Below are 25842 nucleotides of genomic sequence, written 5' to 3'. Positions count from 1 at the left end.
AAGGTTTCCAGTAAACCTGGAAAGTCAGGAAAAGGAAAAATAAACAGGAAAATATAGAATATTTGTCAAACGTCAAGAAAATAACCCCCCCCCCCCTCTTTTGAGGACACTCGCAGGATAAAAACAATTCGTTCGTAAAAGAGGAGAGACCGCATGAGAGGGCAGAGGTTCCTGCTGAAAGTGCAAAATACAGTATTGAAACTGAAATGGTTATTTGGTTGTAAATGAACGAAATTCTCTGGCAATATAAGATGGGTTTAAAGCCCTGCAAGTAGGCTACACAATTGTTGCACAGATACACAATTAAAATTTAAAAAGAAATATTATACAAAATGTCCAAATATTAAATTTACATCTTTTGGGAAAACTGATCGATCGATGCGCACGCACGCTTGGTGGGTTTTGCCGAGTATTACAACTCCCCTTGAAATATTGGCCGCATGTCCTATAGACCAGCTCTTTACCACTTCTGGTATATGTTATTGGCTGATATAAATATATCTCGATAACATCTTGGCAATTTCTTACTGCGATTTGGCGCACACTTCATCACTGACATCAGCACATTTACCACAAAATTTCTAAAATAAAATTTCGTGACCCACACGAGGGTGATCCAATGAACTATTTGAATCTTTAAAGTTGATGAGCCCAAGTTCTTCTGCTGCTTCTGAGTTTAGAATATACTCAGAAGTATTATACCCTTTTCTTGTATAATCGGGTCGGAAACAGGTAAATTCAAGCTTGAATCGTACACAACTGCGTCTATGGCAAGTTCTTGTGTCTTCGAGAATTTATTTTTTTCTGGATTGATTTACGTTTTTCAGCCCTTTTTACCAATGTTCCTTTCGCTTCGAAACGGAACATATCTGCATCCTCCCGACATTGAATATATTTGCAAAAGCACTAACTCACATTTGACGTTTTTCGATGCATTCGATGACATTAGTTTTTCCCTTTGGAAGCTGTTCTATAACGGCCGTATTCACAAACACAGTGTAAACTGCAATGGCAGGTGAAAGAATTGAAGATCGAAACGGATTGGTTAAATTGAGGATTTTAACCAATCCGTGTAGATCGCTAATCGTTTAAACTGCGATTGTAGTTTAATCTGTGTTGGTGAATACAGCCGTCAGTGATGTAGACTGACGATTAATAGAGCTGCCCATTTTAAACATTGTTAAATCTTGTAAAGTACATGAGCACTTACCAGAAAACTTATATCAGAGTTGCGCGCTAAACACATTAACAAACTTCAAGGCAAAAGTTTACTGAGAAACGACAAAAATTGAATCAAATATTAGAATTTATACTGTCATCTAGTGAGCATAATTTAAACGAAAATAATAACTATTAGTGTCTGTATAGGGGTTTTAGTCCAATGGAACATTAAGAAGGGGTTCGAAATACATTATTTTAATAGACTTTTCGACGACAAATTTTTATTTCGCTTCGAAACAGTGTTGACCGCAGTTAAGAGGGGGTTTTACTGTATTACGAGGGGGCTGTTTAGGTATTACGTCAGCAAATTTTTAGCCATTTTTGACCCCTTCTCTCCCTTGTCAGCAAAATTTCGTAAACTCTGCCCCTAACTCCTAGCGCATATTGGTGGGATCAGAGACGTGTTATTATAATCAATTTCTGTTAATTTCAATGCTGTTTGAAGGCTAAGAACTCAAAACTTCTGTTTACGAAATTTATTGTGATCCACCTTCTAAGCCATATATGATAAATCATTGGACCAAATGTGGCCCTGGAGGTTACGAATTGGCCTTTAACCCCCCCCCCTTTAAACCTAATTTTGAAAAAATGAACTAAGCGGCACATTTACAGATCGCTTAAGTCACCCGTGTCACAATTGCAGACCATTTAAGCGACCCGTGGCACATTTTCTGATGGCTCAAGTAAGTCCTTGGCACATTCACAGATCACTTAAGTGACCCGCGACACACGTTCCAGAACACTTAAGCACATTTAGAGATCCCTTGAGTGACATGTGGCACAGTGTTAGAGCACTGGTGCGACCCCCCTCCCCCAGTACGGTTCTACATCACTCAAGTTATCCGAGGGGCACATTCCGAGATTGCTTAAGTGATCCGCGACATAATCAAGATCCCTTGTATGACTCGCGGCACTGGTCCAAAGCACTTGGATCCGTGAAACATTTAGAGACCACTAAAGTGTCTCTGTAGGGGACTTATCAATAGGAAGAATGTTAGTACCCACAAACTAGCGAAAGTTTTACTCGTTTTTGGAGCACCGGGTAAGGTGTCATTATAAGAATATTTAATATTTTTTTATAAAGGGTGGTTGATGACGTAAGCATCATCCAACCCCCCCCCCCCATCATCAAAAGTCAGCAAATCGAAACCCCCCCCCCTTCCGTCCCCATCGATGCTGACGTAATACTTGAATGACCCCAAATAGTGTGAAGAGTACAGAGAAATATTCATCTCGTGAAGATGCCTGCGGTATTTTTCACACAGGGCCTCGCATTTGGTAATAGTGGTCCTGCTTAAAGTTACAAACATGTTCTCAGAATCACCTGGATAATATAGTTCAGGAAAATTCTTAAAATAACATTAGTGTTCTGGAAATCCTTGAAGTGATATTAGCGTTCTAGAAATCATTAACATAATATTGCTATTGTAATGAACCCTGAAATAACATTCATGTCGCATAAAACATCGCTGAAACTATTTATCTAGCTGCTCTCATCACTATTTCCTCAGGTTGAGAAATGCTGCTTTAGGTTATAGATAAATTGTCTTAAAAATTGGCTACAAATTTTCTCTCGATACAGCGTTTTTTTTTATTTAATTATCATAAGCCAAAGAGATGCCATATTTGGATAATTTCGTACTAATATTCGACCTCTTTCATTACTACTTATTGGTATGTTTCTTTAACCAAGCCCACTCAATGAAAGATGATCATCAAAATTTAATGTGAAACAACAAAATCTGAACTTTATGCTTCCAATATATATTCAGATAAAATCAATAGAAATCATAACGAATGATATCGTGTCTCAAGAAATGTTTTCCTGAAATTCAAAGACTGTTTCAAAGCTATTCCGAATCTTAGAGCCCAAAATTCGCAAGATTTTGTAATTCAATAATAATTAGTTTAGTTCTGGAACCAAAACATGAACGTATGTCGAATATAATCACGTGTTTTCTTAAAGTGGAGCAAATTATTAGTTTAGGACGAAAGAGTTTGAGAAAAATATTTGCTAGAGGCTCATTAACCTTTGCAGTTTCTACTCGCTGCTCATTAGTTGGGAAATTTCGTATAAATATTTACTAAAAATCGAGTTAATTGAATATTTTTATGTATATTTTAAATGCTTTGAAAATAACTAGATCAAGGAATTTGTTTTACTTCCTTCATGGTTTATCGTCCTAAACGGCACGATTAAATCGAATCATTTAAATATGGATTTGTTTTTGTTGACTTTAAAAATTAAGATAGAAAATTGATTGAATTCATTTCTCTTTTTCGTAATACAGTAATGAATATCATGAAATTTTGTGGGGAAACGATCGATTTCGATTAATTTAAATTCAGAAACATCTGATTTTTTTTGAATTTCTGATTTTCTTTATATATATATTAGCTATTTCAAATCTTTATATTACTGCTTATAACAAGCAGATGCAAATTTCGACATTATGAGAAAAAAAATAACAATATTTTTATTTATTAATGTATAAACATGGCATTGACCCATAGGGTCATGGCCAGCAGGCATATACTAAATCTCGGAAGCATGTACTCCACACCTGTGGTTCTTAACTTTTGATCCCCTTCCCGCAAGCCCAGTGCGGTGCGACTTATATTCCCACATCCTCTTGGATAATGAGTTTTTTAACTGTCAGAAAAAATTGGTATTTTTTTGCAATTTATCACATTAATTATCATTGATTAATTTTCCATGAATTCTTTTACTTATCATCCAATGCTCTTTTTTCACTATCACTAATATTCTATTAATGTTTTATTTTTTTCTTTTATTTATTCAAAAACGAAACTAAAAAGAAAAGTTACTATTTTTTTAACATTTGAAGAAAACAAAACGAAAAAAGATTCATTGAATTGTTCTTCACTTATCGATTCCGCAACAAAACCATAAATTATTTTCTTTGAGAGTTGACTGAATTTTTTGGCCTTTTTTCCTGAGTCATGTTCACGACGGTATCAAATCTGAGCACCGCATGCTGATAACACGAGGTAGCATTGTAAACCAACCACGAAATAGTTTGGGTAAATAATTTTGTTTTTTCGCTACGTACGATCGCCAGTCGAAAAAAGAAATTTGTACTATGCGAATTTTTTGCGTGACACATTTCTGAAAGCGAAGAGATGAGGTATCGAAATTATTGGTAGGATTCTTATTTTTTTAGGAACTGAAAAATTTCAGTTTTTTTTATCATTTCAATGTCCTGATTAATCAATCAACATGTATTTTTCTCCTCATCTCGCACCCAGGGCCGTCCTTATCAGACGCGGGGCCCAGTGCGAAATCAATAGAGGCATCTTAACAATTTCCTGGCCCCTTTGCCCCGATTTTATGTCTTCTGTGGGGGGGGGGGGGGTTGAATCGCATCCAAAAATGCGATTAATATTATCTAAATTAATATAGAATTATTTACAGCCGTTTTGAATTCCGGAATACCCATACAAAAAATAATGTAAATGGACACAAAATTACTGAAAATTCGGAATTTATGAAAATTTAGAATTGATGAATTATAAATATAAAAAAAATGATTGAAAGGAATAATTCCAGAACTGACAAAAATTCAGAATTTCTGAAAGAAATAATTCCAGAATTTTTTGATTAAAATTCAGAATTTTTATGAAATAAATAATATCAGAATTTTTTATAAATGAAAAAAATCCAGAATTAATACAAGAAATAATTCCCGAATTTATGACAGAAATTATTCCAGAATGTAAAATTCTGAATTTGTGAAAAAAAATATTTAATAAAAATGATGATTCCATAAGCGAAGATCAGACACGTTGGTTTTCACAAAAAAAAAAATGTTTTTGCGTGTGTGTATGTGACATACTATGTAAATTTTTAAGTTATATTACGATAAGTGCGGAGCCCGGAGCGACCGCACCTGTCGCACACCCCTACGGGCGGCTCTGCTCGCACCCCTCAGTTAAGAATCACAGTACTTCACGAAACCCAAATCAATAAAAATATTTATGCAATGCATAAATAACATAATAACAATAATAGAGATAAAACATCGTTAGCAATGGTAAACTTACGTGAGAATATTTTTTAAGAAGTCTCAGAAGCTGCCGTATTGTGAACCGCTTGTGAAAATTTAGGTTTTCCATTTTTTCAGAACTTAATTTTTTTTGAAATACTGTATTCATGTTTTTCTCTCAACCTCTCGGAGTAAGAAAGCTGCAAATACTGTGCCTCAATAGAAAATTTTCCGCTGTTTAAGGGTATAACGATTCATCCACGAGATTTGGTGGAAAATATAGCACAGGAATATTTCAGTGTATTAATTTAAAATCAATAAAATATCATTCTCCCCCCAAACTTTCGCGGCTGTCAATTGACAGCGACATTGTATTGAAGTTCAGTTCAGCCAGCATTCAATAGATGGCGACACAGGCAATGTATTCGAGTTTTTCTCTGTTCAGAATCGGTTTTTATACATGGAAAAAAAACAATTTTTTTTAATGTGAAAAATAGACATTAAAAAAGTAGTATATAGCATGACAAAGGTAAATGAAAACACATGCCAGCAATCAAGTTTTTTTTTTTAAATTTTCGACGTTATACAACCGATTTATAAACTTACATATTTATATATGTGTGAAATATATAAATAGTCTATTTAATGTAGTGAAAGAAGGAAAATCTACTTTTTAAGAAGTATGGTAGGAAAAAAATATGTAAAAATTATATTAATGAAAAAATAGTTTGCGAATTCCAGAGTAATTTTTTTAAATTAGGGTCTATTTGTGTGGACGAAAATTTCCAAAAAACAAGGCAATCAATCTATAAAGAGGAATTATCACCCTAGGTATTCCCAAAAAGTGCATCATGGCTCATTTAGGTGCCGCCAAAGTACCCCAAGATCGATCGGGTGGGGGTACCAAAGTTATTTGAAATTCTAATCTCGTTCCCGAGGCTGCTATAGACTTGAAAGTTTTGTAATCTATATTTTGCCATATTTTCTTAATTTATTTAAAATTTATGATTGGAAATTGAATTTCCATAATCACACGTAAATCGTTTACCAGGTCCATGCAATAAATTTTAAATAAATTATCTTAATTCCTGTAAATAAGTTACTGATGAATAAACTAGAAATATTTCAGTAAAAAGTAAAAAAAAGTTATCGAAGATTTACCGCAGCTTCACATGAGTCACATCTTTCATGCAAGAACTTAAAAAAAATATAAATAAAAACAAAATTTATATGTTTAACATAATTTTCTATTATAAAATTGTAATTATTTATTATTATGACATTATTTTGAAATTAAAATTTTCAAATTAGATTTCAGTGATATGTTTGCAAACACATCACTGAAATCTGCGTTCATCCATGTAATTTTAGTAGGTTTTTGCAACAATTTGATTTTTCACTTCCCCAATCTCTCAGCACTTGAAGCTCGCTATTAAACACATCTATCTTGTAGACAGAGGTAGCATCACCTAAGCGGTTTTTTCGGCAAAATAAAATTGTCACCAAAACCTGTAGTCACCACTCCCGAATTTTCGTCGAATATCTACTTCGACAAACACTGATTTCAGTGATGTATATATACAGCGGACAAAAGACTATAAATTTCTCCTGAACCAGTACTCCTCTATGCTTTATTGTAGGCTGATTCGAAAGCTGGTGCAATGGACTAGTTTCTGGTAATTTTGACCGATTGTAGCTGGAAGGGTGTTTGCGTAATTGGCGATGAAAATTTTGTCGAGAATTTGATTTTGAACACACATTGACAATCTTTTCGCTCTTGTAGCTCACCATACAATCCAAATATTTCGTTGAAATTGGTATCACTTTGTAGGATTCTTTCTTGCACATCCCAAATATGTGTTTAGTTTGCGTGTAGGTCTCTCAGAAACTCAAAAAATTTGGGTTTTTCCGGACTTGACGCATTTCCCTTCCATAATCGATTATCCACCATAACTCGAAAACGGTTCGAAACAGGACGGGATTGGTAGGGTGTTTCATTCTCCACTTGGGCTCGTCTATCACCCCCCTTTTGTTTGGCAGAACATGTCAGTAGCACTCGTCCGGCAAGCGAGAGACCGGGGTTCGAGTCCCCGTGGGGGCAGTGATGAATTTTCTTCCTTGTAATCTTCATCTCCACAAATAACCAGTCTTTCGATGAATCTTGTATAAGAACATGTCACGTTCACTGTGTATAGCGCGATACCGTATATTGTTTATTGTTATGATGCACACCAGTGTAACTTCATGCGTTAAAATGATTGCTACTATGTCTTTATATTTTTAGCAAAACCCTTTTTGTAAGTACTGCTGCGGAAACCATTAAAATGCAGTGTACGGAAAATTGGTGTGTAAAACACCGTGTGCAGCTATGCAGCATGAAAATGAACAATAAATGGCACTATACCGTAAATTATTCATGCTGCCCCCAGTGAATGAAAATAAACAACCAATTTTACTTTTACGATTATAACAAATAGCTTTGCTCTTATTTAATATGTGGAAGCATGGGCCCGAATGCGAAATCAATCAGTTTCAGTCAGCATTCATTCGAGTTTCTCGAAATACAAATTCATCGGAATGGGAAAACGATAAGAATTTCAACTCATTCAGTGTTTTAGGCAACAGAATTTATCCTTCTGACACAGGGGCGTAGCCAGAAATTTCGTTCGGGGGGGGGGGGCAAAGTGATGGAACAACAGATTTGACCATCTTTTTCCCTTTTCTCGGTCATTTTCTCACATTTCGGGTAGGGGGGGGGGACCAGACCCCCATGCTGCCCCCCCCCGCTACACCCTTGTTCTGACACACTCGGATCTTTTGAAGTAATTTTTGGCAAACGTCTTTCATTCACACATCACACATCACTTTGCATCGCTCTGAAATTAAGCCAAGGGGCCATTTGTTTGCTAAATATACAGACGAAAATGCGATATTGACAACTGAATGATGACAATTAAGGATGATGGAGAGAGTATGAGTTGTTATAGTCGCATCTACGGAACCCCAATATACGAATAGAGGTTCAAATTTGAATTTTTTTTCGAAATTTTGGTGTCCACAGTTTACGTGTCTTCAGCGTCGTTTCTGAGATATAAACCCCACTACATTTACTTTAATTCGCTTCCTTTACTTTGTTCATATGATTGACATGGCTACACAATTTTTTTTCTTCCATTTCAAAAGAATCCTTCTCATCCCACCAGCGACTTTAACACTCTATGGTTCATCACTTCGAAAACGTAGTTTTTTACAAAAACGGATGCAAACTGGTGCTATTAGCATATTTTCATTTGAAAAAATACATCGCGGCAATTTAATTAATTAGAATTGACTTTTTAATTAGCGAAAATGGTTAAGTAAGAGTAAAATAAATAGTTTACCTTGATTTTAATGTAATCTATATACATGATAAAATCTTGCTCGGCAAATTAGTTTTTACTTCGAACTTTATTTCCAATTCCCTCAGTTTGGTGTGATTTTATAAATCACTGAACACGAAAAATTACAGCGGCTCTCAAAAATGACATCAACAAGGAATCAATTCTTTCTAGATAAAAAAAGTATTGCACAAAACCAAATTATTGTTTAAAACCTCCCGTAACGGTCATCTCCGAACAACGGTAACCTCTGAACAATGGCCACATTTTTGTGGATCAGAACGAATCCTATTGGATTGACATTAAGGTTAACCTCTGGACAACGATTTCCGAATGAAAGAAAAATGAGAGAGATGCCTTTTATCACATGAAAGATTTACTTTGAAGGAGTTTTTCCTTCAATTAGCCCTTCGAAAATAAAATTAACTATGGGTTATTTCCTGCATCAGCGGTTTCCACAATGTGATTCGCGGACCACGAAGGCTCCTCAAGTTGATGCTAACGAAAGCACATGAACTGCGCTAGACGCGTTCCAGAAAAAAAACAAGGCAGAAATTAGTTAGAATTTGAGAGTTAGAATTTGGCAAGTGGCTATGACATGGACCGAAGAGTCAAGCAAGCACTTATTGAAAATACTGCCCTTCAGATAACAACAAAAAATAGTCGATTGCATCATAGGGTGAATCTGATCTGATGTCCAAGGATACAAGAATCAAGGCGCAGCTATACTCATTTTTGTTCATGAAATTTTTGAATAAAAAAGCACAAATATAAAGGTCTTAATGAATAATGAAAAATTCCCATATCTTCAATACTAAATAAATGTCTTCTTTTGCTACAAAAACAACCTTTTCCAATTATTTATACAATGAGTTTACGAGCAACCAGAAAATTCAATCTACATTTCTCAGAAGTACCAAATCTCCGAACAACGGCAACCTCCCAATCACGGTCACACTTGCTCGGTCCCTTTAGTGGTCGCTATTGTGGGGTTTCACTGTACTTATGTAGCTGTATTTTGCATTGAAATGACATTAAAAGATGTACTTTCGCAAAAAAAGGAAAACAAGAATGAAGATAGAAAAATCGGTATAATGGAGTTTTTTTTGTTAATGTATTTTCTATATATATTCAAATATACACAGGACTGTAGACTATAGAGGGTTAAAGTATTTAGCGTAATCTTTCGTGGAGAGGCTCTGGTACGTGGACTAATGGTGGTTAACCTTTTGCTGTCCAGAGGTTTCGTCGGTACTTTGTTGGTAAAGTTCGTACTTTGTAGCATACCCTCCCGCAATCAGGAAAGCCCCTGTTTGCGCCCATGTATGTCTTGCGTTTTTTGAGCAGCTTATAATAAGTTTTTCTGAGAAGACGAATTCACGAGGACTTCCTGTAATCTTAAAGAGAGGGCCTTTACAACAAAGAAGTATATATGTAGAGATAAAAGGCGTCCTTGTCCACTTGTTGATATAATATGTACTGAAGAAACTGTGTGAAGAGATAGTGATGTTTTTAGTAAAAGGAAAACTATCTCGGGGGACACGAACGCCGGTCTCTCGTATGCCGGACGTTCTACCACTAAACTGTGGAAACAGATAGAATATATTTTCTCGTTGGAGCGTGTATATATATGCTGAGTGGCTCCGTACAATGGACGGCAGTAACTTCTCTACATATACGTCGTCATCTGATGGCCTTGATGTCATTTACGAGCTATTAGCGGAATGTTGTCGCCGTACATCGCACGAAGTCATTACACCAAAGAAGGAATATTCTACCTGTTTTCATAGCTTATTGGCAGAACACTCCTTTGGCGGATGAGAGACCGGTGTTCGTGTCCCCGCGAGGACAGAGATGAAAATTTCGTTCCTAAACATCAATATATCTTCATACAGCCAGTTTTTCGTATGTATCTATCGCATTAACAAAGATGTTTTCCTGATGTCGATTCCACCTCGACACTGAACGTTAAAGAACACTGATATAAACCACGGCTTTCTTATTGAAAATTATGATAAACGCTAGTTAGGTTGCAATATTCATTGACATTCGTGGGAAAAAATAGCATTTCTCGTAGTACGTAAAAAAGAACAAGGAGCTAATAAAAGCCAACGTGTGTCTTCTCACAGGAACTAGAAAAATAGCAGCTAAGCAAGGAACATTTGTCACATTAATGTGAGTGACAGGATTATTGAGTCCCTCTCTCTGAGTTCGCGCCAGTCAATTTTGCCTTGACCAGGGGAGAGAATCGCTCTCTCTCTCTTGGTTGCTCTTTCTCCATCCTTCACTTCGTCCCTTGCGAATATACCGACACCATCTTTGCAGCAATAATGACGAATGACGTTGACCGTAATACCTATTTCTCCCACCTCTCTCTCTCTATATCTCCCTCTCCGACACAAAACCCAGGAATCCATCTAAGTCTCTTATCAGTGAGACGAATGACATGAGGGTATAAGACAGAGGACAACACATCGCATGCAACGTAGCCGCCGAACGTGAACGCGCCTGATGTCAGTTTTATGTGTGTGTGTATACGCGTTTGTGTTTTCTCTGCCCACACCCATTTCCAAGCTTGTACCTCATAATGCGCGATTATGCGCATGGAATAGCCTAAACAGGACTTCCGATAAATGATATGGAGGTGACTTGATGTAATGTTCATTATTGCATAGACGCGACATGCTCTATATTTCCCCTCTCTTCCAGCACTTGACGTTAGTGTCTATCATTAAAGTGTTTCACGTGCGCTGTGGATGGATTTCTCCGGTCTGAAAGCGCTTATTGCTGGAATTGACAGCTTCGTCATTCACACTACTGAGTACGAGTTTTTTCTGTGCATCATATGCTCTTTATCGGGACCGGTATACAGTAAAACACCTCTTAACGGCCACCCCTTCTTTATGACTAAATAGCAATTGCACACACACTTTCTTTCTTCTAATTTCTTCAATAACAACATCCTCATTACAGTCCTTGATTATTTACGGACGCATTTTTTTTGTCCCGCCGGTGTCCGCAAAAGAGGAATTTAATGCAGTTAATGCTTCCGGAAATCTAGAAATAAACTTTTGCTTTTTGGAGAGTTAGAAATTAACAGCCACCGTTTGATTCAAAAAACTTGAGTGTTCCGAAAATTTACCCATGATATGCTCAGATTAGAGAAATCCCAATTTCATTCTTTTTTGGTCTTTTCTAAAGTTTTTCTAAGCTCGAATCCATGTGAAACTTCATGAATTAGATTAAATGATTCAATTACCAAAATACTTAAATACTAAGTGCCAATGTTTATTTTCACATTTGATCAAAGAATCTTGAACATCTGAATGAAAAATCTTTATTGTATAAATTGTTTTGCGCAAATGACCGTTAACGTTTGCTGTTAATTTTTTCTGACTCTGAGCGTTAACTTGTAATCTGTCAAACTTAACTTTACGGTAGTGTTTCTCAAAGTGTGCGTTACGGTTCTCACTGGAATCATCGAACTTTTGGACTCCGCGATAAGAAGAGAAAATTGATACAGACTTGTCATTACAAGATGCAATAGTGCAGAAAATTGAAATGGGGCTGTACATTTTGATCCGTGTAAATTGTATTTATTTGGCTGTTTGCACTATTTTTTTGCTGCCGCAAGAATATCGTGGATACATCGTCCTCACGACAACGAAGCCACAGTAAAAATTTTCCAGCTTTCTAATCCTTACTGTTCTAAAAATAATGAATTCATTTCAGTCGACAGCGTGAAAAGAAATACGATATTTTTTTGTATACAGAAAGCTAAGCACAAAAAAGTAATCGCCAGAATTAGAAAGCTGTTGGCCTCCAAAGTTTCGAAAACACTTTTTTACGGACACAGAAAGATGATTAATGCGAAAGTAAAATCACGTGCAGTGGTACTTCGTTATTATGGGATAATATGTGCTGATATCGAAAGAATACAGTGTAAAATGACCACCATTCGCTTTGATCATGGATTTCATCCATCATTGCATTGACTCGGTAAATGCCATAGCATTTACCACGAATGATCCTCTATCATAGCCATCGCCATTGTATTTGTGAACAGTAGATAGTGGTCTGGCGTGCACTTGGACGGCTTCTTTTTAGTATGAGCACAGTGTCTCGATGGAAATAGCATGAGCCAAGCCAGTAATGTCTACTGGTACCTAGTGTCCTGTTCAGTGAAATATATTTTGACTATCCAATTCCCGATTCGGCCGAATTATCAAATAATTTCAAAAAACAATTTTTTCTTGCAGCGTTAAACACTTTAGCAAGAGCCAAAGTGCAGATTCAATCATCCTGTGTAGACACAAATGCGACAATTGCCCAAATAATGCCTAATGCCGATGTATTTTGCTTTTTTTGCTTCCTGATCCGAGAAGTTGAATACTTATTTTGATATCGTATCATTTGTCATCAATATTTTTTCCCATATACAGACTATGCTCAATGCTGCTGCAATTCGTAAATTTCTGGGGCTTCGTATATAAGAAACTATTTTATTACTAACTATTCATATATGAGAGCAATTTGAATTTTCATCGATATGGCGCATATTTGGCATTCGCCGTTAGTTACCGTACGGTGATTCACAACTAGTTCCGCCCTGCAACGGTGCAACGGCTGGGATCCTGAAGGCCATTCCACGATAACACTACGAAATTAAGAGTCAAAGCTCCTGAATTTTTCATATAAAACACACACGTACACTTCCCGATATTTTACGGAAAAATATATATAATATCGAAGCAACAGCTGAAACGCAAAAATCTCTTCCTCCAAAAACAGCCATATTTGACACGTGTTGCCGTATGTGTCACCCTATTTCGTATCATAACGTTTAAAACCACGGACGTCTCCCTATAAACGTGGGCACCGTACACATACACACACACACACACACACATATATATATATATATGGCCTAGTACAACCCTCCCCGTATATCCCCGTCGTACATACATCACAAACTATCGTCACCCCTTATTCATAGCATTGGCTCAGCACAGATCGATCATATTGTGGATACATGTAGCCTAAAGATGACGTCAATCAAAATTTCTGTCAAGCACGAGTAAAGCGATTATGTAAATTAAGTATAGGATGACGGAGTATGGATATATACAGCGCCTTGTGCCTTTTTCCTCTCTCTTTTCCTCCAATACTCTCCGTAAATTTCCGAAAAGTTGGGAATCCTTATGGGAACGGGAGAGAGAGAGAGAGAGAGGAAAAAAAAGGAGACTTTTCTCCAAATACTGTATATACGGGGAGAATAATAATTTAATTTCGATACTAACGTAGTTACAGTGGATTATGTGTTCGCTGGTGCATTCTCTCGTCCCACTTCAGTATAGTATCTTCAGTTTTGTATTTCATTCGTTTCCATCTATTTGTCTCAAAAGTCACAATATGACTCATAATACGTCATACCCTAATATAAATACGAATTTGTAGCGTCCAAGAGGCATCAAAGTGTTATTTATGGGCCTGTAGAAAGCCAGTGTCTGTTGTGCATCGAATAAATGTGATGATCCATTACGAGGAAAAAACATTATTGAATTCAACTGAATATTTCATGTGTGTTTCTATTCATTTTTATGATACTTTACGATTGCAATATGAAAATGCATAACTTTTTAAAGGTGCAGCCGCACCAAGTTGCAAAATAACGGTGTAAAACGGGTTAAAATGCATTGATTCATCAAAAACTAAAATTTTTATCAACTCATTTATTTAGATGTTTCCTATATATACAGGGCATAAAATTGAATCCTTATACATCCTTTATCTTTTTGAAACATTTTATCTTTTTTAAACCCTTCATCTTTTATTTGTCAGTACAGAAATGAACTTTGGATTAGGAAAAAAGTATCCAATTAACACGTCTATACAACTGTGATTCATTTTACTAGGATCCGTATATGTACTAAGATACAAAATTTAAATCTTCTTACGTTCCCCCGTCCTAAAACATCCAATTTTAAAGTTGTTGCGGTGTCGTTTCTAAGTCTAACACAAAGATTCCGTGTTTCCAAGTGAAATATTAGCCGAGATATTACTCATTGAAAGTTAAGAAGGCATCTGAGAATTTAGAAAAGTTTTTCAACCTTCTGATGGCCCCAATCGGGAACAAAGGTTCTATTTATAAGAAGGAAATATTTTTCTTAGATGAAAGAATCTTTTTTTTTCCCCCGAACGTGCGAGATTCCAAACTTAATTGACAAAACAAAAATTTCGTGGCATTAGAAAAAGTGTTTGTTTGAACAAGATTTTCGGTATAACGGTATTCGGCTAAAGTGCACTTCAACCCCCCCCCCTTTCCCAAGGCCAACATAGAAAACTCTCATATTTTTAACTGCAATATTCGCTGACATATTTGGATTCAAATCCGGAGAAAATTTGGGAAGGAACAGCATAAAAATGAAGGAGAGAAGCATTGTCCATCAGTTTATGCCGTTATTTCCTAACTTTTTCCGTTTTTTGAATTCAAATATCTTAGTGAATATTGCAATTCAAAACATGGGTGTTTTTTTTTTGGGTTCAGAAGAGGCAGGGCAATAATATTCTAATTGGAACTTAGGGGACAGGACGAACGTATAAAAATTCATATTTATACGGATTTTATTTTATGACACACTGTATTTTCACTCTAGAAACTGGCACAGTGCGATTCCTGAACACATTTTGAGCATTTTTTCAAATGAAAAAATGCATCTACAGTGAACGGTTGATGAGATAAAGGTCGGACTAAGACTTACGGGACACCCTGTATACATTTACATACGCACATAGGTACGCATATGCTCATAGAGATGCGTATATATATTTATTGAAAAATGTGTTTGATTTATTTTGGTTTTAATTAAATTTCCTAATATATTTCCCATTGATGTCAATATCCATAGTATAATATGCATTAAATATAATATATAATATTATATGGAAAAAAAAAACACAGTCTCGGAATATAATTTCATAATCTTGAACGCTTTTTGCATACAAGAAAGTATCATATTTACTATTACGATTATCAGCTGTCGACTGAAATGAATTCACTATTTTGTAGCAGTAAACGAGAAAACTTTTTGAAGAAGGTGTTCATTTGTTTTCTGGAATGTGTTAAAGGTGAATATTTCTTTGTTTGCGAATTTCTTTACATTGCTGATTAATATCATTGAAAATCGTCTTGAAATAAAATTTCAACTTCTCAATTTCATAACAAAAAAGAAATTCATGAGCAACTGTAGTCAATTCGCGATGAGTCGAACTCCGATAACTCAAATATCTTTTTAACTTGAAGTTTTGATTCACCTCCTAGAACTTTTTCCGTATTTTAGTGTTAAAATTTTCTTCCTTTCGGAAGTTTTCGGTCGGAAGTTTTCGGAATAAAAGGAATTCCATCTATGCCATTTAGAAATACAATTTAGCATTTAGAAATAGAATTTAGCATTTTGAAATAGAATTTAGCATTTTGAAATAGAATTTAGCATTTTGAAATAGAATTTAGCATTTTGAAATAGAATTTAGCATTTAGAAATATAATTTAGAAATAGAATTTAGCATTTAGAAATATAATTTAGAAATAGAATTTAGCATTTAGAAATAGAATTTAACATTTAGAAATAGAATTTAGCATTTAGAAATAGAATTTAGCATTTAGAAATAGAATTTAGAAATAGAATTTAGCATTTAGAAATAGAATTTAGCATTTAGAAATATAATTTAGAAATAGAATTTAGCATTTATAAATAGAATTTAGCATTTAGAAATAGAATTTAGCATTTAGAAATAGAATTTAGCATTTAGAAATAGAATTTAGCATTTAGAAATAGAATTTAGCATTTAGAAATAGAATTTAGAAATAGAATTTAGCATTTAGAAATAGAATTTAGCATTTAGAAATAAGCATTTAGAAATAGAATTTAGCATTTAGAAATAAGCATTTACAAATAGAATTTAGCATTTAGAAATAGAATTTAGCATTTAGAAATAGAATTTAGCATTTAGAAATAGAATTTAGCATTTAGAAATAGAATTTAGCATTTAGAAATAGAATTTAGCATTTAGAAATAGAATTTAGCATTTAGAAATAGAATTTAGCATTTAGAAATAGAATTTAGCATTTAGAAATAGAATTTTGAAATAGAATTTTGAAATAGAATTTAGCATATTGAAGTAGAATTTTGAAATAGAATTTAGCATATTGAAGTAGAATTTTGAAATAGAATTTAACATATTGAAGTAGAATTTTGAAATAGAATTTAGCATATTGAAGTAGAATTTTGAAATAGAATTTAGCATATTGAAGTAGAATTTAGCATATTGAAGTAGAATTTAGCATTTTGAAATAGAAATAGAATTTTGAAATAGAATTTAGCATTTTGAAATAGAATTTAGCATTTTGAAACAGAATTTAGCATTTTGAAATAGAATTTAGCATTTTGAAACAGAATTTAGCATTTTGAAATAGAATTTAGCATTTTGAAACAGAATTTAGCATTTTGAAATAGAATTTAGCATTTAGCACTTAGCAATAGAATTTAGGGATTCACTCGTATGTTTGCAAAATGTGAATGATTTTCCCTCAAAAGAAGGAGGAAAAAGAGTGGCAGTCAAAAATCACTGCATTTTTTGACAGGAAATAATCCTGTATACACTTTATTTATAATTCGTTTCCTTTATACGAGCATCGTGTATGCGTCCATTTCCATAATACAGTAGGCACCTCTAGTTTAATTCGAAATATTCTCATTCAATAATTAAACATGATTAAATTATTATAACTTATCTTTTCCGAACTTCCGCACCTCCAATAGGTTGGCATGTTTTACAAAAAAGATATTCGTAAATAGCGCTGTTATTTTTTTATAAATCTTTGTTTTCTATTCTGAAATCAGAACATTTGATAAGTCGATCTAATGATAACATGAAGTTTTTCGTCGGCCGCTGTACATTCAACTTACCGAGATTCGACTGTTATTGGATAAGCCACGGCTTTGAATCTGCTGCAAGAGCTAAAAATTAACATTTGAAGCCATATAAGCCGCAGCTTCATCATGGAAAAAACACGGTAATCGTCTGTTCCCCCCGGCTATCATATTCAACCTATAATTATTCAGAAGTGAGGCTTCTATAGAAATCCAGGAATAACAGTGAGTCAAAATATGTAGCACTGTAATTTTGTGTCTTCCACTTGCAGTAATACGGCTCCTAGGGTGAATTCAGTTTCAAGAAACAACTGCTCCAAGAAATTGACTATGATCAAATATCAAGAAATAAATTGCATTTTGAATATTCAGAACGAAACCTCAGAATTGATCAAGTACTTTTTAATAAATGGTTGTTTATAGAGTATAAATACAAATACAAATACAAATACAGCAAAACTGACAAATACAGCAAAAAAACAGCAAAAACTGAATTTTATGCAGAAAAAATGCGGCTGTTATGTCGATGTGACATTTCGATAAACCGATTCTTTTCCGACTTTGACTTCCGCAAAGATACACATTACTCATTCCAATTTGGGTCGAACCCACTGAATAATTTCAACATAATTTGTGACTTAATTATCGTGCTTAATTAACATAAATAAAGTAATTTAAGCAAATACTCTATAATTATAAAATATTCAAATCGTAAATGTATTTTACATCGTAAAAAAATATTTAACAGTGTTTTCATGCGCAAATTTCAACGAAATTTAAAAATATTTACAATTCTACATTTATAGATTTAATCCCATCTCTACGAAAAAAGGATATAACTATAAATGAATGTAGCATAACAATAACTATAAAAATCTATCTTTTAAACCTTTTGGAAGGAGAACGCTTTCGCTCTGAATATAATGAGAGTCAAAGTGATATTCCAATAACTTAGTAGATATGATCGAAAACTTATAAAAGATGATCTTGTTGTTTAGAATGTTAATCGAAATATATCCATACCTACAAATGTAGTTATATGTGCATTATTTAATGACACCAAACTCTAATAAGGGGCCGTTCTAGTATTACGTCATCATCGATGGGGGGGGGGGAGGGGTTTCCGATTTGCTGACTTTTGATGACAAGGGGGGAGGGGGGGGTTTGGATAACGCTAACGTCATCAACCACCCTTCATGAAAATATGAGTTAGGATTCAGAGGGGCAGAGCTGATGACGACATTTTGCTGATAAGGGGGAGGGGGTCAACGTTTTGCTGACAAGTGGGGGGGGGGTCAAAAATGGCTAAAAATTTGCTTACGTAATACTTGAACGGCCCCTAAGAAAATTTAGACAATATAGATTTGTGGGGTTCTTAATTAGCAATGCTAGGGGAAGATTTCAGTGGATTGGTAAAATAGGATAAGACACACAATTAACTCATTTGTATATTAACTACTGAAGATTATTCTGACAAAAATTTCCATCGCCTTTATCTTGAATTGGTAAAAAGTTAGAAATATTTTGCCAAAGGGAGAGAAATGAAAAAAAAACATTATTGATATCCCCCGTAATGTGGGTAGCTACTGCCATCTAGCGACGTGAGCGAATATCAAGCCTCTGTAACATTCTCCACGCAATTAATATTTCTCTCCATAGCCTTAAGCAAATATCGTTATTCGTGTATGTTTAACGAAAAGAAAAAAAAAAGTGAAATAAATTAGAATTTCCAATAAAAATCCGATGGGTGCTCATCCTTCCTTTCCCTCGTCCCGATTACATGTACGATAAAATAAAATTCTATCCTCGGGATATAATAAATATAGTATCAGCACAGATAAGAAATTAATTGTGTTGTAATTAATACAATCTTATCCAGAAATGATAAATTTGATTTTTGAAGGTTATTATGCAATAAATATACTTATGTAAGAATTAGAGATTCAAGTTTTTGTTTGACCATTGGATACAAATGAAATGAATACACGTTACAATTAATTAAATCAACTATAATATTGCATAATTTATATCATATTATCAGTATACTCATATAGAAAATGACCATAATTGTAAGTTGTCCTCATACCAGCGGTTATATTCAGAAAATACTGTCGGTTAATAATGGCTGACTGACTGAGGTAGATGCATTTTCTCAGTGCGTATATACCGAGTCTATAGACTCCCATAAGAGCTTCCCTGTTCGATGCTGCTCCGTACGAGCTGGTTGAAGAAGATAAGAAATTGTTTGTATGTGATTGTGTCTTCCAATGAAAGAAAAGAGACATTATCAGTAGCAGAAACGTAAATTTACAGATAAGAAGATTTGGTTAAGATTAACAAAGAAATTCGTGGACAATTCTATGTTTGAAAATCGTACTTTGTGCTGAAATCTGTGTTTGCTATAAACAATCAAATAGGCCAACGTAGTTTCAAAACTTCGTTATATGCCGAAATTCGTAATATCCATATTCGTTATAAGAGAGTCCGACTGACTGTATTTTAGGAGTAACTAGCTGATACACGGTGACGTTGCCCGCCCGTAAAAAAATTATATATGTATATAGCTCAATAAGCCGGTATTTTCCAGGCTCATCTCAAGTGAAGTGATTCAAGTAGGCTGGTGTGGTACCCCGGGGCTGGACTACTGGGGCACAAATTTCACCCTTTAACCTCTCCTTTAATTACGACGAGGGTGCTAAAATGCGTGCTTGCCCCTGCTGACCAAGCATCTAGTTGCTGCCCTGGTTTATAAACATTTCGTGATATCTTAATATTTATAAATCATTTAGAAGTTTACTGAGATAGTGAGGAACCTATAGAAATGAGCGGTTTATAGTGGAGAAAGATGAAATGAGAGCACTAAAGTGTTCATGAGTAGATGAGTGGACGAGTTGTGTGAATTCTTCGAATCATCCCGTATATCACGGGACAGACAAATTTTACCATATTCGACTCTTGGGAGGAGCACTTGATACGGGCCTGAGCGAAGGCAGGCATATTCAGCTGTGAATAGAGCGAAGACAGTCATGTTGGTGATGTTGGAATGACTGATTATGTATCATATTTATTCCTGTTTCAAACAGAATTCAACTGGAAGAAAAGTTCTCGGGGCAAAAGGCCGTCGTCAGAATGAACTCAATTGTTTAGTGCTTCCCTAACACCACATCACTTGACATCAACAGGCAGTATCTAAGTGAAGATGCCAACCGCTTGTGTTGGGGAAACGTTGAGGAAATGAACTCGTAGCGAGACAACGGCCTTTTTATCTCGAGAACAAGCGTGGATCCACAAGGGATGGGATGATGGCTCCTCCCAAGAGCGGGTAAAAAAATAGGGGAAAATTTCTCTGTCCCGTAAAATATAGGATCATCGAATGCATCTACATAATAAGTTGCTTCTCCCACACATCGCCCCGGATCTATTTGCCTCCTCTCCATTCACACTTTTAAGATGCCCATCTCAACTTCATTTGCAGCTGAAGATGGCTGCCTTGGCTTCACTCACAGCTGAAGATGTCTGCTTTGGCTTCATTTGCAGCTGAAGGTATCTGCTTTGGCTTCATTTGCAGCTGAAGATGTCTGCTTTGGCTTCATTTGCAGCTGAAGATGTCTGCTTTGGCTTCATTTGCAGCTGAAGATGTCTGCTTTGGCTTCATTTGCAGCTGAAGATGTCTGCTTTGGCTTCATTTGCAGCTGAAGATGTCTGCTTTGACTTGAGTTGCATCTGAAGATGCCGGTCTTCGCCCCGTCCCACTCGGCTAATAATCGTAGTGGATTCGTGTAACTCAGGGAGGTGGAATTGGCGGATGACTTGACGTTGTGGTATTCTCGTCACTCTCCGTAGAACATTTACGCTAAGCTAAGAGTCGAGATAAATTCCTCGGGGGAACTTGATGGGTCAATGTTAGATGCCTCCACTCCAGTCGAAGCTGATGATATATACCTAGGTTTCATTTGCAGCTGAAGATGACTGCCTTCGCTCTATTCACAGCTGAATATGCCTGCCTCCGCTCCATTTACAGCTGAAGGTGCCTGCCTTCGTTCAGGCCCGTATCAAGTCCTCCTCCCAAGAGTCGAATAATATGGTAAAATTTGTCTGTCCCGTAATATACGGGATGATTCGAAGAATTCCCACAACTCGTCCCTTCCGACGCATCGTCCTGGGCCCACGTCTGTTCGAGAACTCCTTCTTCCAATTGACATCGGCCATGTATACCGTACTTCCATCGATTAAATCGAATTCTATCTCATTGACTGATTTGAATTTTTAAGTTCATCGAAGCAGCCGATTCAAAGTCGTATCGGCTGATTTAGAGCATTTTCAAAAAAAATTTCCTATCGATGTGTGTATTGGACACTGATAGGAGTCGATCTTTTATTTGGAGGAGGAAAAAAAAACCGACTTGGAGTAATGATAATAATTTTGCTAATGTTTGTGGTTTCATCGGTCACAAGTGTACCTTTGGATGATTGGAATTCGGAAAAGGAGAAACGTCCTTTCGAACACCGAATTCCAAAGCTTCCGATCGGTTTCCAGAATCGCCTACCATTCCGAAACACGGGCGAAAAAGCTCTTCTTTCAAAAAACAGTTATTATTACATCGACGATTCATTACCAGGAGAAATAGAAGAAGCGGCGGAGACATCCAAGCCGCCCGAAGATGTCGTTTACCACATGGAGTTCGACGATGGACTCCCGAGGATTGCGGTGAAAGGCAAGCGTAGTGGTGGCGACGACTTCCGTGGATGGAAAGCAGTGAAGATCACAGCAGGATCCGATCCAGTAGAAGTTGTCGACAACGAACATTTAGTGAACGATCTGGAAGCAAAAAATTTAGAAATCGATCACTACCGATTCGCTACACCGAGGAATTTGATCGTCAAAGAAGACTTTGAAATCAGGGACCAACTGACTGGGACAACTGCACAGATTTTACCCGAAGTCGAAATATTGGAAGTTAACTATTGATTTCGTTTCCGGAGGATGCTTTCGATTCGAGAAACGCTTCGCGTGATTCTACGAAAAACAAATGGAATTCGCTGTGCACAGGCTAATAGAAATTTATTTATTTCCATTAATTCGTTTCATGTTATTCGATCATGTCTGTGGAAATGATAATTCTGTTTGGTATGATCAAATGAAAAGATGATCATCACAGGGTTGTTGAAAATATGAACGGGGCATTTTGCTTGAGTCGAATGAATGTAGTGTTTCGCGCACCGTGCAATGAGGGTGATGTTACTGCTCGGTACATTAGTGTGACGTTATGCATTTTCGGAGAGACGAGTACTTATGGAGAGTGGGGGAGGGGCAAGACAAAGTTCTGGCTGGTCGTCCAGGCCAGTCTCACAGCTTTAAGGTGATCAACAGCCCGAATATGGGTAACATTACCAAGACTATCGAGAATATACTATTGCAATTATCGTCTTATGGCAATATAAGTTAGTGCGATGCATTATGGAAGAACGTACTAGTACCCATTTGATCACTTTTGTCACACCACTGTCATTTTCTGCACAGGGCACGAGGCTAATTAGACCGGGTCCTAGAATTTATTGCCGATTCCGAACGGCAGCATTCGATATTTTTCAATTTTTATACTCACCGAGAGGGTGGTGCGCTAACTCCTCGGTGTGGGACTCCCTGTGGTAGCAATTTGTTGTACCTCCGCATCAGGAAAGTTTCTCACAATAGCGAATTGGGTATCGAACTCGCGACACCTCAAAACATCCTTTGATTCCCTTACGTCAGTATTTTATCGACCTGGGATACCGTGCCCTATTAGCTGCAACGGACGAGCATCAGCAACATTCAAACCACCACTCTACTCCGTTAACATGAAATCATTAAGTGGTAACTCAAGGCCCAAAGTGTCAAGATGGTAACAAGCAAATCGACTATGACCCCCCTACTCTGTCTCCAGAAGACATATGAGCTAGTCATCCAGAGGATGTGTGCTACAGTCGAAAAACCCTAACGGCATACAGACCAAGAAAGCGACAGACCTTGCCACACAATTGAAAATACCGATCCTTAACCCCCCCCCCCTCCCCCGCCGACCGTAAACCCCTTATACAATAAGGACACAGGGCTATTCCCCCAATATAACGTCACAATACTTGAAAGAACTTATCACTTATCGCTGAAAAGTGTCAAGATAGCCGAGGAATTCATGCAGAACGAAGATGCCGTGGGTTTCGATTGCTAAAGACCACTATGTTGATTTTGTTGAATATGGAGCCACCGAAATAGTCAAGTGTATCCCCTTAACCCTTTCAAGGGTTTTAAAAATGTTCCTGATCCGCATTATAACTGCCACATTTGAAATCACCAAATCTTCTAGAAGTTGCCACCAATTTTCAAGAAGAATACTTTTTCCCCCATCGCGGAGTTGATAAATAATACCCCCCCCCCCACCAATAAAAAATGATAACGACAGAAAAAAACTATAATTTTCTGTTATTTATACTGTAAGGTGCACGCAATAATAATGTACTACCTCGAAGGGAAGATAAAAACATCTTCTCTCTTCCCCCTTCTGTTATCAGACTTTGAACAAAAGCTGACTCCACCCACTGGACGGGGGGGGGCGGAGGAAAACATGTTATCAGGAGAAGAAAACTTACAACGGTATCTGGGCTCGGGGTTGCCATTTTGAGAGAATTTTAAGAACCCGACATATCAGGATTGCCGTTCTGAGAGGGTTTTAAGAACCCGAGATATCTCGGGATTGCACATACGGCGTCTGTACTGTACCATAAAGAACAAACGCTTTAAAATGTTGAGTGGGTGTTTTTATTTCTTGCACGATAATACCGGCCTACATTTGACTCCATAAAACAATCACAATCCCTCACGAAATTTCGCTTGAAAGCACTGGAACACCAACTGTACAGTCTGGATCGGTGACTTCCTGTGTGAATTTCACAGAAAACTCCTCTTCCCTCCTACTCCCTACCTGAATTCATCGAAAACATCTGAAAACTACCGAAATTAGCATCAGGTGCTGCGGTGAATGACATCTCGAGAACGACTATATATAGTTGCTTGCGCTTAGTTTTATTTACTTCTTACGTGGTTGTTTACAATATGGTCACATTTCAGAACTTATGTACTGGCAACAATGGTTGTTATATTCCATTCAAGTCGGCAAGTCTATCGACTGATAACATCCTCCATAGACTACACTGGATGTTGAAATTTCCTAATTAATTCAATGTGCTGAATACGAATATGACAAAGAAAAACCTGAATTATCAACTTTTTTTTTGCAATGTGTACACATTATTGAGGAAAAAATGTATATATATATATATATATATATATATATATATGTAAATATTACATTGCTCAACAAAAAATCTTTTTTTTTTTTCATGTTCTCCAGGAAATGTTAATGGCTTTGTTTATAGCTGCTGATTCTGAATCTGGCATTGGTTTTGACAGATTGGCACTATTTTTTGAGATAGATTACAATTAAAATTTCAATGTAATACATAAGTAGCATACAAATCGCATTGCAACTATGCATTGTATAAATAAATACAGTAAATCATTCGCAAAGATATTTTAGTGATTTTAAAGTCATTTTGAGGCGCTGATTCCGAATCTGGCATTGGTATTGTCAGATTGACTATAGTTATTGAGCTAAAGGGAAAATAATTATTTCAATAGTAATATGTATTACCAGCATATAAATCACATTGTTGAGAGTGTATGCATTATCCCTAAAACTAACCAATTCGACAAAACCAGTTCTGGATTCGGAATTAGTGCCACAATATCACCCTAATATCACTGAATTATATCTTTGGTAATCATTTGCTATATGTGTTTATAGCGCACAGTTTCAATGTGTTTCGTATGCTGCTTATGGTATATTTACCATTAAAATTTTATATTTTCACGTTACCTCGAAAACTAGAGTCAGTCAGACGAAACTAACGTGAGATTCGGAATCAGCAGCCCCAATATACCCCTAAAATCACTTAAATATCTTTGATAGCAAAATCAGTGTTGAGCAGTGCTGTCGGCCAGAGATTGAGAGCACTCCAACACACACACACAAATGCTCATCAAAGAATATTTCCAGCGAGCAATCATTTTATTTAAACACAATACAATTTTATATGGGGAATTTTATTAATAAAGCGAGGGAGGGGAGAGAGAAGAGTTCGTTTCTTGATTTCCCGATGAATTTCACTTAACTATAAACGATAAACACCCCCCCTCCCACGTCTGCGCATATATATATGTATATATATATTTATATTTAATTCTCGGGAAAATGTGTACTATACAATCACA

This window comes from Pholcus phalangioides, unplaced genomic scaffold (assembly GCF_987345545.1).
Source record: "Pholcus phalangioides strain wild (caught in Gottingen) unplaced genomic scaffold, Ppha-v1.0 ptg000013l_1, whole genome shotgun sequence".
In the NCBI taxonomy this organism is placed as follows: domain Eukaryota; kingdom Metazoa; phylum Arthropoda; class Arachnida; order Araneae; family Pholcidae; genus Pholcus; species Pholcus phalangioides.
Note: the sequence above shows the minus strand (reverse complement) of the source record.